Here is a 12,487-nt window from a genome sequence, read left to right on the forward strand (position 1 = left end):
CCGCGGGATCCCGTGGCTGCTGCACGCAGCTGCGTGTGCGGTGCCTCCCGGAGCTGTTGCATTTAACCCCCCCCGCCCCCCCCCCCGAGTTCAACCGGCCCCGGCAGCTGTTGCATCTCCCCGCAGCTCGCCCCGGGAGCTGCACGGCGCGGGGTGCGCGCGGCTCCCCACGGCCGCTGCTTGCGGGCGCGCTCCCGGCCGGCCGCTGCCTCGCGTGTGCGCGCCTGTGCGGGGGCGCGCAGCCCCCCTCCCCCCCCCCCCGGCGGCCGTGCCATGCCCGCCCGTGCCCCGCGGGCAGCCCCCCCGTTTCCCTCCCGCACCGGAGCGGGGCTGAGCCGGCGAGCGATGGAGAGCGGAGCGAACCCAGCGCTCGGCTTTTAAACGCCGATCCGGCCCTTTTTTCCTTTTTCGCCCTTTTTTTTTTTTTTTTTCCTTCCCCCCCCCCCCCCCCCCCCCCCCAGTGATGCGGTTGCGGAGAAAGCAGCAAATCCCCCGGCTGTGCGCGCCCTGCCCGGGATGCTCCATCCCCGCCTGTGCCGCCCGGGTGCCTGCGCGGCTGGGAGCGCTGCCTAGGGGCGGCGGGGCAGGGGAAAACACGGCTTGAGAGGGGGTGGCACGGGCCTGGGGGGGTGCCACCTCCGAGGGGCTGCAGGTGGCTTCGAGGCAGGGCTTTGGGGCTCCTGCCGCCTCGTGGGGCATGGCACGCGTGGGAGCCGGGAGCGCTCGCCCCTGCGGGAGCAGGTAGGTGCGTGTGCGTGTGCGTGTGCCACGTTTGGGGCGTGCGGCTGGCTGGCGTGTCCCCTGCTGTCGCCCTCTCCGAGAGCTCGGAGGGGGAGCAGAGAGAGAAGGGGGGAAGGACAGCTTTCTCCCCCCTGCCCGTGCCCCACGGCGGGGCGGACGCCTCCCACCCGAGGATGAAGGCGAGGGGTGAGTGCGAGGAGGTGGGGAGGAGAAGCGGCCGGGGGAAAAAAGCCCACATGGGGAGATGGGAAGGGAGAAAGGTGCTCCCCTTCAGTGTGTGTGTCTCTGCGTGTGTGTGTGTGTGCAGTGCTGGGGCTCGGGGTGCTGAACAGGTCCAGGGCTTGCAGCTGGGTTTGAGTGCTCTGCTTCTGTTCAGACTCTGCAAGAGGAGGGGATACATGCGTGTGATGGATGTACGTATGTGTGTGTCTGCATGTGTGTATACATCTGTATGCACAAATATATCCATAGGTACATGCGTATCCCCCGTATATATAGCTATGGATACGCAGACACCTATGGATATCGCTCACAGTTATGGTGGGGAGAAAAAGACAGCCTCGTCCCACAGCCCCCTGCCTCCTTGCAAACTTTGTCGGGGAGCCTTTGCAGCCGGTGATGTTCCCATGTGTGTGTGTGTGCGCGCGCGCTGCGTGAACGTCTGCCTGGTTTGGATGCAGGGGAGTGAGTAAATCTCTGCTCTGCTCTTACACCGCTCTGCTGGGAGGCTGGCTGGCTGCAGAAAAGTCATTGCGTGGCGTCTGGCGAGTGCGTGTGCGTGGCGGTGGTGGTGGGATCTGGCTGTTTGCGTAGGGGCCCAGGACAGCTACTCGGGTGCATACGTATGTGCATATGCATTGCTTGCAGGGTGTCTGCGTGCCCGGTTATTCCGCCAGGGAAAGCGTGCCCACATTTTTATGCATAAGGATCCTCCTGCTTTGGGGCACGGGATGGGGGGGAGGAGAAGCTGAATGAATGAATGGGAGCAAGAGGAGGGGGAAGGAGGAGGCGTGGGGGTGGGGGAGAAAGGCGAACAGACGCATCCTATTCTCATCCTAGGACAGGCAGGAGTGCACAGCTGCTGCTGTTCCCATTCCAGAGCTTGGATCTGGTTGGGGAAAGGCAGCATAAATCTGCTAATGCTGCAGCAGGCAGCGTATTCGGGAGCTGCTCTGCGTAATGCCCTCTTGTGTGTGTGCTGCCGTGGCTCCCCCCTACCCCTGTACGCATGCATGCATGCCAGCACACGTGTGTGCACGTGTGTACGTGTGCAGGGGCGGCGGGAAGCAGGCTGTGCACGAGCAAAATATGCCTGCAAACATCCTGATGAGCATCTGGAGAAGGAGGTGGTGGGGAGCAGAGCACCGCTCGGGCGCTGCGGTCGCAGGCATCTTGCAGCCGTGGTCCGTTTGCACCCTCACGCAGGCGCCTGCTGCTGCCGGGGGCCGGTGCGTACACAAAAAGTGGGTGCACATGTGCAAGGCCAGGCTTAGGAGCTGCTTCCTCTCCTTTTTCCCCAGAAGGCTGGAGAGCACAAGCCTTCTGCCCACCTTGGAGGTAGAGAGCTATGAAGCAGGGACGGGGAGAGTGCTGCTGATGCTGGAGGAGGAGGGCGATGGTGATGTGCAGGGGAAGGGAGTGTGCGTGGATGTGTAGGGGGGGCCCGCGTCCCTGGAGGGGGCCTGGGGGACCAGGGAGCCTGCATTGCCTGCTGCGAGCCAAGGTATTTGTCATGCACGGGGAGGTGGGAGGAAGAGGGAGTGTGTGATGTGGGGGTGCCGGGTGGAGGGGGTGGATTGGTGCTGTGCCGGGGTATGGGGGGATTGGGGGTGACCCCCTCCCTCCTGCCCCCACCCCGTCCCCGTGCACCCTGCCACTCCTGGCTCTGGGCACACACAGCCCAGCAGCATCACTAATGCAATATTCCAAGAAAGGCTCATTTGCATGGAGCATGCATTATTAATTTATTTAAATACAGCCCCCCTCCCGCCTCACCCCCCCCCCCCCCAGTGCAGACTGTACCAGCAGCGGTGAGGGAACTGCAGGGACCGGAGGGCTTCCGCCGCGGTGCCGGGGGTGAGAAACAGCCACTCCAACCCCACTGATTTCCCCAGCCTAAAAACCTTCCCCTCCAGCCCCTTCCCCACCCGCCACCCTCCTCGCTCCATTATTTCCCCCCCCCGCTACGTGCTCGCCTTTCAGGGCACCAAGCCCAGCAGCGGGCAGGTTTGCTGGGATGCGGGGAGCTGCCTTCATTGCTCTCCCCCCCATCAAAAACCATGCCAGCAGCCGCGGATGCGTGGCCTTTCCCTCTCTTCACCCAGCTCCGGGAGAAGCGGGTGTCTGGGGATGCGTTGTCTGATCTGGTGCAAAGCCACGCCGTGGAGCAGGGGCCGCTTGCAGGGTAGAGAGGGCGTTTGGGGCAGCGGGGGGGACACTGCGAGGTGTTGTGTTGGCTGTGGGGCAGCCTGCGGTTAAAATCCGAAAGGTAAAACCGCAGGCAGGGAGGAGGGAGGGCAGCAGAGCCGTGATGGTGGTCGTTCCTCCCTGGGTCGTGTCCGGAGCCAGCTGCAGCTCCGGGCAGGGCGCAGCTGCCTCGCCTGACCCCGCTGGCGCGTGGCGGAGCGTGCTGCCCACCTGGGAGCGGGGCTCGTGGTCACATCGGGGCCTGCCAGAGCCTCCCGGTGCCGTCAGCAGCTGTGGCAGAAAATATCACTACATTTGCTGAGACAGAGAGACCTGGCTGCTCTCTCTCTTAGCCCAAATATATGTATATTATATATATATTTGCCTCACGTTAGCAGAGCTGCGTCCATGTCCTGGCTTCCCTGTGCTCCCCACCCGGCGTGGCAGCTTTGTGTCCTGTTTGTCGGCCCATGGCCTCCCCTTTAATAGAGCAGACCCCACGGCAGGCTTTGGGTCTCCTGGCAGCTCGGAGGTACCCAGCCGTTGCCCCAGATGAACTGCTTTGTTCGTGGGTAGGACCGACCAAATAATTTGCTGTTGCTGAGGAGAAATGACCTCATTTGCTCAGCACTGACAAGCCAAGAGGAAGCCCAGTTCCAGCCGACCAGCTGAGGTACAGAAGGAGGGGAGGGCGGTTGTCACTCTCTCCCCGGCGTTATGAGGGGCTGGAAACAAGCTGTTAGGAGCCAGGTGAGTGACCAGAAGGGTCTGTGAAGGTCAGGCTCGTCCAGGCGGTGGTGAGCGACCTGAAGGGTCTGTGAAGGTCAGGCCCGTCCACCCTCCTGCACTGCCCCAAGCGAGGTGCCGGGGCTAGGCCTTCCCGTCTGCAGCCACGCCACGAGCACATCTCCAGCCTTTTGGCACATAATTTAGTTCCATGCAATGCTTTATGGAGCTGATGGTGCCACGTGAAGTCTCCAGAGGTGAGATGGGGTGTCCGGGGTCAAGAACCCACGTTCTTCTCTAGACAGAGGCACCCACTCTAGAAGTTAACACCTGTCTGAGCTGGTATGCCGAAGGGGAAGTACTCTTTGCAAGAAGCGGGTAGTTTTGACTCCTGTAGGTGTCAGTTATTCTGATAGCACAGAGATGGAGCAGATACTTTTGTAAGGAAGGGCCACCAGTAATGTGACATGTGGGTAAAGGGTCCCAGCGCATCAGGAAGGATCCCTCGCTCTGCCACAGCTGGCCTGTGGGGAAATCCCTTCCCCTCTGTGCTCCTCAGCACCCACATCACTTTTGAAAGGTGTTGGTGATAAGCTAATCACCACTGAAGGCACTACAGACATGCAGGCTGTGTCCCAGGATGATGTACAGGCTACCAGTTGCCTTAAGGCAAGGTGTCATATGTTTGTCTTCATTCTTTCCATGGCTCATGAGCTCAGTCTGTGGACCAGATGGGTCAGAGCTGCCTGTGTATTATAGGTTACTACGAGGGCTCTGTGAGCTATCCTTTCTCTGGGAACATCAGCATATGCATGAGAACATGTATGTGTGAGCAGGAAGAGAAGTAGTTCTTTCTGCTAGACGGTCTGTCCTACCTTCTTGCATGCACAGGTTATGTGTGTATGCAAAAAGTCTGCATGTGGCCATCTGTCATTCCCTTCTTTATAGCTTCATCCATATTATCCACATATATGAATGCCTGTGTGCATTTGTGTAAGTGCCTCTGGTAATTGTATGTGCATTTATTTCTGATATGAGTATGTGTGTAATGCACCTTTTCCATGTCTTGGACTTGATCGCTCTTCTCGAGGTTTGTGAGTGTGTAAGTGTTTGTAGCTGTGTGCCATATTCAGCTGGATGCCATCCATCCTCCCTGCCCATATATCTTCTTCTCCCCCTGTCCTTAACGAAGCTGCTTCTTCAGCTCCCCAGGGAGAGGTCCTGTGCTTTTGGAGATAGTCCTGAGTTGTATTCCCTGGTGCCACATGTATGAAGCGAGCTAGCCTTTCTGACATCTGTATGCTCAGGTACATCCAGAAACATCAAGCCTTGAAGCACGAGGCAGGCCTGATTCATGTTATTTCCAAGGCTGTAGTGAGACCAGACTGGAACACCTGGCATTCAAACCTGGGTGCTATTCTAGCTGAAGGAGGGTGATAAATTGGAGGGAGTTCAGAGAAGAGAAACAAAAAATGATGAAAGGCCTTGAGGGACTTATGAGGAGAGATTAAAAGGACTAAATATGTAGAGCTTGGCTAGATGATGACACGACAGTAGTTCACGTGTTTTTGAGGACTGTAAATACCGAGGAAAGGAAGAGATTATTTTGGGGGGCAAAGGATGGGCAGAAGTGTGAGATGAGGCTGAGCAAGGGGAAGAACCTTTGGAGAATGTGCAGATAGTGTTGTTGAGGGAGCACAGAGGTGGTACGGGGGGAATGAGTAAACAGAGTCTGATGAGCCCATCCTTTCTGGCTGGAGAGGTAGTCTAGGAAGCAATCCTGTGGGAAATGCCTTGGGTGAAAAGGGGATTTGCCACAACAGCTTTCTAAAAGAGTACAGGCTAAACTTCCCAGAATTAATGGTTCCCTCTTTCCAGGCAAAGATGGTTTGGCATGGGGACAGTGGGGTCAGGAGGATCAGGCTTCTCTCCTCTGACTCCCTAGTCACAGATGGCCCAGAATTGGGACAACAAGGTCAGGAGGATTAACACCCCTCCTTTTTTTTTCCCCCATTGCAGTCACAAGCCAGGAAAATTGAGTCAGATCATAATAAAAGGATTAGTGTAGAGAGGCTGCCGTGAATAGTGTGATAGACAGGTCAGGAAAATGGAAGGGAGTTCAAGGGGGGTTGGCCCCGTTACAGATGGTCTGCTGAAAGGGCTCTGTGTTTATCAGCAGGGAAAGGGGATTTGGTCTCACAAAGTTTGGAACAACACATCGAGGGGACTAGGCACAGATGTTATCCCCAGCAAGGATCTGTACTAGGATGAGTGGTTGAAATGACCTCAGACCTCCTTCCAGCTTTAGGGCAGGGAGAAAAAGCCCTTCCTGGAAGAGGGTCTGTTTGTTCTGTTGTCCATCCATCTCCAGGAAGACCTCATGCACCAACATGATATTGGTACTCATAGCTCCTACTTGCCCTTGGCCTCTTGGTCAGTCTTGGAAAGCCATGGGAATGTAGGAAGGATCTTCTGATCCAGGCTGGAGGTCCTTCCAGTCCAGTCCAGTATCTCCAACAGTGGCTAACACAGGATGACCAGAGGGAAGAGCATACGGACAGGAACGCTTCCTCTGACCTCCCTTTTAGCCTCTAGTGATGTGTGGCTGAAGTCTTGTGCTAGAAGATCTGCTGTACACCTCTTAGATCTCTATGGATTTTTTTCTTCCATGACTTTGTACCACCAATTTTTGAAGTCAATTCAAGTTTTAACATCAACAGAAACTTAGAGCAGGAAGCTCCACAGCTTAAAAATGCAGAGTGAAACAGCTTCTGCTTGTCTTGTGCCTGTTACATTCTTGTTTGATTTCCCGACCCTTAATTCTTGGGTGGGAAGAGACGGTCAATACCTGTCCCGTCTAACCTTCCTGTGTGGGTTTTATAGATCTCTCTTGAGTTGCAGTCTCTTATCATCTCTTTTCCAGGTCCCACAGAGGTGAATGTTTTCGAGTCAGCTGCAGGGCACGATGTGGAGGAGGGGAAGAAGCTGGGCAAGGGCTCTGAACCAGCTAAGGGTGCCTTGGGCCATAAAGACGGGACTGGGCAGAGCTCTAGGAGGCTTGGAAAAAATAGGAAGGAAAGTGTTGAAGTGGACCTCAAGATGCAGGGATGGCTTATGTGGGCAGGAGCTGTGGTGTTCAGCACAGACAGGAGCTAGGACTGGCCAGTGTGGAGCAGGTGAGGGGATTGACAGGCCAGAGGTGATGGAGATCTGGTTAGGACTCTGATCTGAACATGAGTAGGTGCTGTTCAGATCAGTGGAGAGGAAAGGGATGACTGATGAAGGGTCAGCCTGCAGACACAAATGTCTTGGGAAAATACAGGTTGGACATCCTGCTGGTGAGATGCTCGGTGAAGGAGAGTGGGAAGAGAGGGTAAGAGGATGTGGACTACATCTGAGAAAGCTCTCAAACTTAAGCACAGCACAGGGAGATCTTGACCCATTTGGAAGAGATGCCCAAGAGTCATCTCCCAAGTCAGCACTAGGCTTTTCTAAAGCAGACTGAGAGATTCAGTAACAAAACCCTCGCTGAAATTAAGATTTTCTCAGCCAGCTGATGGAAGAAAGATGAATGAAAATGGAACACCAGCCATCTTGTGGTCATTCTTCAAAGAAAATAGGTTCAGAGGGAGGAAATGGACTTATGCCAGGATGAAAAAGGGTCTGGGAGAGGGTGAAAAAACCTTTTGGACTGGAGGGTTCAGGGAAAGAAGAAGGTACCTTCTGTAGCCTTTAGGACATCTGCCGAGGAAAGCTGTTCCGAGTAAGCTTTGAATTCAGGGCTGTGGGGGACTGAGGTGAGTGATGGGAAGCCTGCTCAGATGCTGTCGGATGGGAGCTGGGCCAGGGGTGGCAGCGGGGAGACTGAGGGATGGTAATGCCAGCAAGGGGTGAGGATGAGGGGAGAGGTTTGATGTGAAGGAAGGGGCAAGAGATGAAGGCAGAGAGGCTTGAGTAGCATCGGGAGGAGAGGCAGCAGCGAGAGGCTGGGGACAGAGCAGGGCTGATCCCTGTAGCAGCCACTGATGTCCTGAGATTTCGGTCTCTGTTCCCTGCGGAGCACCTCTCGTGGGGCAGGGAGCTCGTCTCCAACTCCATCAGCCTGCTCCCTGCCCGCTGACACCACGGGGCAGTGCAGCAGCCTCACTCTTCCTCACAGACACACTGCACCAATCCAGGTGTGTGTAAGGCTCTCATACCAGTAGCCGAGAGTGGGAATGGCAAGGGAGAAGGCATTTCCCTTCTTAACTTCACTTTCTTCTGCCTGATACCCCATGCTGTTGTAACCTTACATTCCTTTCCTGCCTGCTCACTTAACACCGGCTGCACCCCGTGCCTCTGTTTGCTTTCCTTTAATCCACGGGATGGATCAGTGACAGACCCCCACTGTAATTTTTTAAATCAAAGCCCTTTATCTTGAATTGAGCAAGGTCGGGGGAAGCATCTTAAGGCATCAGCCGCATTTTCTATCTCTGCCTGAGAGCAACTTAAAGGATGGCTCAACAGGATTAGTAGAAAACGCAAGATTGGACAAATGGATTTGGCAGGGGCTGGCTGGTGGGCCCGAGGGAGCGGGAGCTTGCTGTACTGGGAAATGGGAAGGCCGGGCTCTGCTCAGGGCCCTGCTCATCCCACTCCATCCCCAGCCTGCCCGGCACTGCTGGAGGTGTGAATTAGCAGGCTGGGGGCACGGAAAACAGCCTGTCATTAGAGCCTTCTTCCTTGGCTTGGCTTCTTCTCCCTCGTTTCCTCTCCACGGCCCTCCTGCGCCAGCCTGGCCTCGTGTCCTGGGGTTCTTTGTCAGCAGAGAGCACCCCAGCCCGTGCGTGCTGCCCATGGGGGATGCTCCCGCAGTTCCTGCACAGAAAAGGATTTGCATGCATGGTGGGGGAGAGCCGGCCTGGCCTGTTTATTCTTAACGCTCTGCATTATCTCCATTAATAATGCCACCTCTGCCTCACATGCTAATTAAGACTCAAGATTGTTAATGTAATAGGGAATTTGGGCAGAGACCACACAAGAGTGGCTGGATTAAGTTAACCTTATGGACTGTTAATGGATCTCCTGGAGGGGCATTTCTGCCTAATGAGTATCCAGCTTGAATGGTAATCAGGGTCTTGCTCTGCCTGCTCAGCAGGCACCTTCAGCTGGAGGATGGGGAAAGGCATGGGCAGGAGCTGCTCACAGGGAAAGGGGGGAGGATGAGGAGGGGAGAAAGGAGCTCAGGGCTGGGGGAGAGACCTTAGGGTGAGGGAAGAGCTGAGGCAAATGGTGGAGGAGCTCTAAGCTGAGAGAGGAGCAGAAATGATGGTTTTGCTGCACTTGGGGAGCCCCAAGTGGCTGCTGTGGCTGGCCCGCACTGGTTGTGTTAAATTTTAACACAAAGCGCTGTTTTTCCTGGTCGTGATTGCCAGCAGTGAAAAGGTCACCCAAACTGCCTCAGCTACGTGCAGGGATCCTCTCTGAGAAAACCAAAAACAACAACAAAAACCACCTGGGGAGATCCTGGCCTGGCTCCCAGACACCTGCACCATGGGTCTGGAGAATCAACGAGCTGGACCTTCTCTTGTACGGTGTGGAGAAAACATTGGGGAATGGATGGGATGTGCCACCGAGCTCTCTTATTTATAAGGAATTCATTGTCTTGCTGGTGAGCAACAAGGTGAAAGGCTGGGTCTCTGTTCAGAGGAAACCTGGGGACAAAGTAAAGGAGACAGAATTGAGTTTGGAGGCTTTCAGCATACAGTGTTGGGTGAAATTTGGGGATATCAGTTTGGCGGATGGATTTTCACATCTGGCTCCTGTGTGCTAGTTTTGTTCTCCACAGGGGATGGGAGCAGAATGGGACATGGGGCAAAGGCAAAGCCCGAAATGGAGGCCGATCACTTGTAGTTTAATTTGGGGAATTATTTAGATCATCCCTCGAACAAATATATATAGCTCAGGGTATGGTGTTTGGGAGGAAGGTAGTGATCTGCAGAACTGGTTAAAGGAATAAAGAAATGGCTTATTTATTATTTACTTATTTTATTTATTTATTTTTTCTTGATAAAGCCCATTGCCCCAGGACGTCCTCCCAGTGGGCAGGCTCCGTGCTTTGGATCCCAGCTGGGAGGTTGCTCAGTGCATCTGGGATCTGGCCCTAGGTTTAGCCTTATGAAGTGGGAGCAGTGGCAGAGCAGCCAAGACATGTCCCTTTGGCTCTGGAGGCATGAACTTGAGCTGGGCTGATTGCAGTTGGCGCAAAATGTTTCCTGCACCAATCCCAGCTGTGGGTGATGCTGGCTGGGGAATTGAAAATCAGTCAGGTATGACTGCAGGAGTCACTTTATATTCTCAGATACAGGGACTGCTGTCTCCTGACTGTACCTTGGGCTGTCTTACCTGAGCTGTCTCAGCTTTAGATGGCCCAGGGACTGGATGTGAACCTCGAGTCTGCTTTGTGGTGGAAATTCAGGGTTTGGGTGAAGGCTCGCGATGCAGTTCCTGGGGGCTGGAAATGGGTGCCAAGGACGTGGAAAGGGAATGGGTTCAGTTCAGGTTGCCCAGCGAGGTTTTCCTTCCTTTTCTGGCTCTTGGTATGGGAAGATACCGGGGAACTGCAAGGAAGGGAGTTCCCTTGCTGTGTGTTGCTGTGTGGGAGTCGGTTCCCGGGGCAGAGTACGCTGCTGCCAGTGAGCGAGGGGAACCGAGGGAAGGCGAGAAAGGAGAAGCAGAGACCCGGAGGAGGGGCAGCGCAGGAGCCAGACAGACTCTTCCACCCAGAGAGGGATCCCTTCTCTGCGGACATGAGCACACCCAAGGGGGCACGTGGCACAGTTCTGTGTGCACTCGTAGCATCACAGGGATGCTCAAGCTGCAGATGTACACTAACACGGTTAGTGTATAGATGCTGCCTGCAGGAAATGCTCACGCACACAGGCACAAACATGGTCACACCACTCCCCATGATTCCTGCACACCCACGTGCACGCGTGGAACCACGTTGTCCCTCTTGTCCCCTTCCAGCATTGGCTCACACTCATGGAAACAGTGACTGAGGCACATTTTTGCATCTTCCAGGTCTCCTTGCTCGCCAGCACAAAGCAGGTATGTGAGGATGAGGCAAAACAAATCCTTTAGAGACGAACAAGACGAACACCATGCAGATGTACATGTGCAAACACTCATGCACATCCCCCTTGCTCCTGTTCACCCTGCTCCCTCTTTCCCTTGCTGCTTGTTCAGCCCATCGTGGTGCTGCTTTCATGCCCCTGAAGCGCAGGAGCAGATGGTTTGGAGGCCAGTTTAGGACGATGGTTCCCTTTTCCACCAACAGCTCTCTTCAGCTGCTTAGCCCAGTGCTAAGTATCTCAGCGATGAAGATCCTCCTTGCCTACCCACACACGACACCTCCGTGTCACCTCCCAGCTCCTATCAGAAACCCTGAGGCCGAAGCCCTCTTTAAATCACCCTCCTGACAGCGCTTTAACCCAAGAGGCACTTAAGGCCGCGGTGGCTTTTCCACCTTCAGCAGCACATGTTAGCTCTGACAAAATGAGGCAGCTCCTGCTCCGCTCCGCTCTGTACACGTGCCTTGCTGAGGCCCAAAAGGCTCTCGCTTGTCCCCTTTCAGCCTGCATTATTCATCTCCTGTAATGCACAATTGATGTTTGTGGGCAGAGGCAAGCAGGTACGGCTGAGCACAACGGAGAGGAAACGCCAGCCCTTGCAGGCAGAGATTGCCCAGCTGCATGGGCCAAGTTGAGACGAGGGAGAGGAAATACTCACCCTTTTGCAGGCACTTCTGAAAGGTAAATGGTGGTGGCGGAAGAGGGTCGTGCTGGAGGGGTCGAGGCAGTGCTGGGGGCTTCCCCACAGCTTTTTTTTTCCTGGCTCCTCGTGCGCTGCCGCCCGCAGGTGTGAGCAGTGCGTGTGGTGCGTGCGTGGGAAGGTGGGAACGCGCCCGGGGAGGTGTGAAGTAGGTGGCTCTGGGCAGCGTGCGTGGCTGAGTAACGTTGGGGAGGGTGCGTTTGCATGTGGTGGTGGGGAGGCTGGGGGGTGTTTTGTGAAGAGACATGGAAACCGGTGCGTGTGTGTGTGTGTGTGAGGGCAGGTAGCGGGCATCAGTCAATTTCAGAGCACTCGGGGCTGGTGGGACCTCGCACTCTTCTTTGCACACAAATTACGCACATCAGAAGAAAGGAGGAAGGGAGAAGGGATGAGCATTTCACAAGCTCTCTGCTCCACCGACTTTGCCCCAAGGAGCTGCAGCCCATGTCAGTGGACAGACACTTGGGCTTTGCTGGGAGGTGGTGGAGCAGGAAGAACTAGAGAAAGCGCAGAAAAAGGAAGATTTGGGGGATGGAGGCAGTAGGTGTGCGTGTGTGCACGCGTGCAGGTGCACAGCACGATGCAGCTGTCTCCAAAGTGAGTTCCAGCTTCCCAACTTCCAAGGATGTTATTATTTTTTTTGGTGAGTGGTGCCGGCTGTCTGCGTTTCGTGTGCAGTTTGTGTTTGCCTGCCTGTGCTGGATGTTGATGAGTATTTGTGTTTTCCATGTGACAGAATATGGCTGGTATTTGATGATGCTGGGGCTAGCGTTTAGGATCCAGAAGGATGGTTTGCCACTGT

The 12,487-nt window shown here is 55.2% G+C and overlaps 1 long non-coding RNA gene across 1 annotated transcript in view; it reads left to right on the forward strand.

The window, feature by feature from the left end:
- The first annotated feature begins 267 nt into the window (after positions 1-267).
- The window catches only part of LOC308188132, a 42,896-nt gene continuing 30,676 nt past the window's right edge, over positions 268-12,487 (forward strand). Inside the window, exon 1 of the long non-coding RNA XR_013945176.1 lies at positions 268-741. This is a non-coding gene — a long non-coding RNA (uncharacterized lncRNA). The remainder of the gene's footprint in view (positions 742-12,487) is intronic.

The sequence above is a fragment of the Anser brachyrhynchus genome (assembly GCF_964034855.1).
Source record: "Anser brachyrhynchus genome assembly, chromosome: 1".
Classification (NCBI taxonomy): domain Eukaryota; kingdom Metazoa; phylum Chordata; class Aves; order Anseriformes; family Anatidae; genus Anser; species Anser brachyrhynchus.